At 40.3% G+C, this 5000-nt stretch overlaps 1 protein-coding gene and 1 long non-coding RNA gene across 5 annotated transcripts in view; one reads left to right on the top strand and one right to left on the bottom strand.

Annotated features, from left to right (window-relative positions):
• LOC115163327 (breast carcinoma-amplified sequence 3) overlaps positions 1–1447 on the top strand; it is a 305848-nt gene extending 304401 nt beyond the window's left edge. For all 4 annotated transcript variants that reach the window (XM_029715122.1, XM_029715120.1, XM_029715121.1 and 1 more), the window contains one exon: positions 1–1447. This exon is cut by the window's left edge and continues 234 nt beyond it. The gene's annotated coding sequence lies outside the window, so the exon portion shown is untranslated.
• A 1670-nt stretch (positions 1448–3117) lies between these two features.
• LOC115163326 (uncharacterized) overlaps positions 3118–5000 on the bottom strand; it is a 10241-nt gene continuing 8358 nt past the window's right edge. The window contains exon 4 of the long non-coding RNA XR_003869729.1: positions 3118–3427. This is a non-coding gene — a long non-coding RNA (uncharacterized LOC115163326). The remainder of the gene's footprint in view (positions 3428–5000) is intronic.

The following is a 5000-nucleotide window of genomic DNA, read 5'->3' as shown; positions in this document are numbered from 1 at the left end:
GCTTTAGTCTGCCTGGAATCCCTGATGGGAGGGGGCTACATTTTGGCGACTGTTCTTTAGGTTCCATTACGCCAGACAAGCTCAATAAAGCCCAGAAAAAGTATTTGAAATTATTTTTTTAAGTATTTGAACCCAAGTCTGCTTACTACCGTCCATCCTACCGCTTCCCACAGCACAGCCGGACAGTCTTGATGGTCTCTCATCATGTTGATATTCATTAGGATGTTATTGTGAGCAGTGGTCCCCTCCTCTCTTTCTCTCCAAATCCAGGAACTGTCCAGTTTTTCTCCCACCTGCCCATGTGTTTATGTTTCTGTGGGTGGGGGGGATAATGTGTCACATGGCGTGTGTTTCATTTTGGGGGGGGTGTGTGCTGCTCCGAGTGTGTGTTTTGTTTGCCTGTGTGTATGAGTAGTGAGAGAGAAGTCTGAGGCCGGGTGTATTGAGTGAGCAGTGTGTGACTCAGTCCCTCCTGTGTGTGTGTGTGTGTGTATAAAAAGTGCTCTGATGATCATGGGTGTCCAAATTGCACCCTATTTCCTATATAGTGCACTACTTTTTTGCAACAAAAAAGAGATCTGTGCTTTAATAAAATAAAAGGCTTATTCCTTTCTTGTATACACACGCCTCAAACACAAGCACACGCTTGTACGCTGAATAATTACTTTGCCGGCTTGCTTTTCTTAGTGAATGAGTCATTGCTAGACTTGACCAGACCACATAGGACTTGATATGAAGTCTGATCTGATGCACTAGTGAGAACAGAAAGACTTAAAACAGGTTTTGAATAATTGGTCACTAATTTTGTTTTCGGTGTTAAAAATACAATACAATCCTAGTCCTTTGTCTGGGGAATGGATGACTGGCTGACTACAGGGGTCTGTTGTGAAAAATGCAACGTTACAGGACTTTCAGGTAGAAATATATTTTATAGTTCAGATATGTCCTGTAGGAAAAGGAGTCATTGCAGATCTATGTATAATATTTATATCTGCAACGTTCGGAATGTTTCACCCTATTGAACACAGCCGTGGTCCCATAATTCTGCATGTTGAATGAGTCGATGGCTACTGCTGCTTGGTCACTGGCTACTGCTGCTTGGTCACTGGCTACTGCAACATAAACGGTCATGATTCATTTCTTCTTTTTAATGCAGAACACATGCTTATTAATACATTTTCACTGTAATATTGATGTTGTACAATGCTGAGTCGTTATTTGCTATACATTCGTGTTAATGAAATACTGAAGACTTGGAAAATAGTTTGATGTGTTATATTATCACCCCTGGATATTCAATGATTTCATGTATACTAAGTAAATATAACAGCTGCATAGTCATTGTTTTAATCACGTGTACAAAAGTTAGCAGCTTGTGCTTCCGTAAATGTAAAGAGACTTCTCGTTTCATTAAAGAAAAGAAATAAACCACACCAAAGCCAGAACACATTTTCTACCAGTTTATTGTGGAAAAGCAGACTCTGAATACAACACTCTAAAACGTATCTGACACTCAGAACAAGAATGTTCAAGAATCTAAAATCAGTACAAGACTAATTGATGTAGGGCCCCTATGTTTAAATGCAATTCACTTACCTTAGACAGGAGCAAAACCAGGCCAGAGACTGAAACAATGGCCATGTGAATGTGTTTGAGCAGGCATACTCATGCCAACAAGCACTGGCTCTGCTCTTGCCTTCAGGTTGTTTGCCCCATAGAAAAAGAATGAATAGACTGGGCTTGGAACTTCTAACCCTGGCATTTTTTATTGGTAAACGCATGGGTACACTTACAGTGGTTGCCTGGTAATGTGATGCAATAATTTCCATGGTAAGAATGTTCATTCAAACTAATGTCTTTTTTTGTAATGTCAGTTTAATCAATAAATTACAGCACATATGACTTGTCCGCCCATAGAGTACCACAGTATGAGTCATATACCCATAAAACCTAGCGGTCAAACAGGGAAATGGTTCAAATCATTTTTCCACCATTCATCATCATTCATAGGGGATTTTATAAACGCTTAAAATAAGGGCTGTGTTTCATGTAGGGTTACCCTGGTGTGACGTTTTGATAACCGTGTAAATCTGTCTAGGACAGGGTTACTTTTATCACTATATTTGCCTGTATTTACCCACCAAAAATGAAATGCTTAATAGCTGCTAATGTGGCTATCATTAAAAAATGACAAACGCCATGATGATCTGGACGAGGCTGCCGAATCGAGGCAAACGTAAGAATCTCTGGATTAACTATCTGTTAGCTAAATGTAGTAATGAATAAAGTAGCTACATTTCTTTAAAATGGACAATTCTGTGAACTGTCTTTTGCTATTTTTTATTTCTTTTTAATCTCCCCAATTGGTAGTTAGTCTTGTCTCATCGCTGCAACTCCCCTACGGACTCGGGAGAGGTGAAGGTCGAGAGCCATGCGTCCTCCGCAACACGACCCTGCCCAACCACACTGCTTCTTGACACACTGCTTGCTTAACTCGAAAGCCAGCCGCACCAATGTGTCGGAGGAAACACTGTCCAACTTACAACCGAAATCAGCTTGCAGGCGCCCGGCCCGCCACAAGGAGACACTAGAGTACGATGAGACAAGGAAATCCCGGCCGGCCAAACCCTTCCCTAACTTGGGCCAATTGTGCGCCGCCTCATGGGTCTCCCGGTCACAGCCGGCTGGGATCGAATCCGAGGCTGTAGTGACGCCTCAGCACTGCGATGCAGTGCCTTAGACCGCTGCGCCACTCGGGAGGCCCTTTTGCCAGTTTTAAATTGACACAATACCTGATAGCAAAGGTGTCAGCTAGAGATGACGTGCGGAGCTTGCAGGGATTTGTAGTTTTGCGTGATGTCTACTTTGAAGCTAATTAGCATTTTTGAACCTGAGAGTAAATAGAGCCAAATATATTGATAAGTCACCTTGTCCGAGAGAGATTTACATGGTTATCATAACATCACACCAGGGTAAGCTTACAAGAAACACAGCCCTCATTTGAAGTATTTCTAAATTCCCCTATGAGAAAAATGAATGGTGGAAAAAACGATTGGAACCATTTCCCTGTCTGACCGCTGGGTTTTATGGGTATTATGACACCTCCACTGTGGGCAAAATTGACTTGAATGGGGACGCCTGTTCTATTCATTATATTTCTATGGTTTGCCCACTGACGCTCCCCTGGTGCCCCACACTGTGACATGATGCCCTGCATGCCAATGTCTCTCTGAGTTTGAAGGAACCATGCCCAGGCCAGTGCCCCAGCTGGCACCTCTACCAGGGGCAGGGACCTGTTAAGGAGGACACACCGTAGCTGTTTCATTCTGTTTCAAAACGTTGTCTGCCTCCTGAACATGCCCCTGGTCTTTACCCTCCTCTCCTGTGACAGTCTCCATTTATACCCATCCTTCTCTGCCAGCAAACCCTGTGAATAGATAGAGCAGCGAGAGGAGAGACAAGGTTGGCACCAGGAGAGAAGCTGCATTAATACATAGCTAGCTACAACCACTTGTCGACAGGTTGTCGAAGCTTTTGCTAACATTGTTTTGCTCAAAATCACACAGAAAGAAATCCGCTCCCCAAAGAACACAAAATACAGAGCAAAATACAGAGCAAAAGTCATCTCTATCCAACCTCATGTACTGTATTTCTTTAACTTTGTGTGATATTTGTGTGTACATATCTGTCCTGAAATGTGATGGAATTTGTTATTCACTTATATTCAATAATTTATCAGACTTTAATAGCATTATAATGTGTGTACAGTACAAAACATTTAACAATATCAGATCTGAAATAGTATTTTGATTGCTGGCATTTAATTGTTGTCATCCTCTCAACTAAATAGACTAGGAAGACTTACATTGTTAGCAAATATTTATGTTAATATTTATGTAAAATTCCCTCTTTTTTAATCACTTATAATTATTTTCCTTTCCTCAGTGCACTCCTTTGATCCACAAAGGAAACAACTAGATATCAAATAGGTCTACTTCGAATTAATTTATAGTGTCAGCCATTTGAAACCAATCATGTATTATATCCTATTGTTCATATGAATATGACAGAAAAATGTATTGGGAAATGCCGTGGTCATTGCAGATATGTTGATGATATTTTATGACCTTTTAGTGAATAAAACAAATGTCACTAACCAATTACAATTCGCATAGGGCTATTATTGTTGTTAATTTAATGTACAAATGTAATCTTAATAGCCACTTTTCAGATCATGCTTTTCAATCGTCTAACAGAAGGCGAATATTTGTTTCATAACCTAACCTAACAGTTCTGTGTTGTTTACATTGCCAACATGTCCAATGAAAATGTTTTATGCGTCAATGATTTTATTCAAACGAAACGCTTCCTCATAAACTGAGGACCCTAATCGCCTGATTCTGAGCAAGATTATAGCCTGCCTATGTGTACACTCATTTCTAATTCAATGATAGAGACCATCGTGTGAGCGGTTACGTTCGAAATTGAACACGGGAAAGTGCTTTTCTTCTTGCTAAATGAAAGTATGTCTGAAATAAAAGTAATTTCCCCCTGACCCAAGTAATTTCATATCGCTTCTGTATATAATACGATTCAATGTATTCGGTCGCATGAGTTGAAAATTGAATTTTGAAGCACTGTCAACAAGTTCAACTCTGTTAAATCAACACGAGTTTGATAGGACTGTAGCCCATAGTAGAGAGCAACAAGGCTATTTTCAAGGGAACTGAGTGCACGTGAAGCCAGCCAGCCTATCCATGTTGTGTTGCAACATCACATTGATCAAGGCTTTTATAGAGTTACGTTCCTGAACAGAAATTGATCAGCTATATGCACATATATGTTGTCAATAGGACATTAAGTCTACACTTGTTGTATTCGACGCATGTGACAAATAAAGTTTGATTTGATTTGATTAACTTGTCGTCTCTCTACTACCTATTTGAACTAAGACATTTGAACAAACCAAAATTGTTAGTCTATAGCAGCGGTTCCTAACC

This window comes from Salmo trutta, chromosome 26 (genome assembly GCF_901001165.1).
Source record: "Salmo trutta chromosome 26, fSalTru1.1, whole genome shotgun sequence".
Lineage (NCBI taxonomy): Eukaryota > Metazoa > Chordata > Actinopteri > Salmoniformes > Salmonidae > Salmo > Salmo trutta.
Note: the sequence above shows the minus strand (reverse complement) of the source record. Positions and strands in the feature narration are given on the sequence as shown.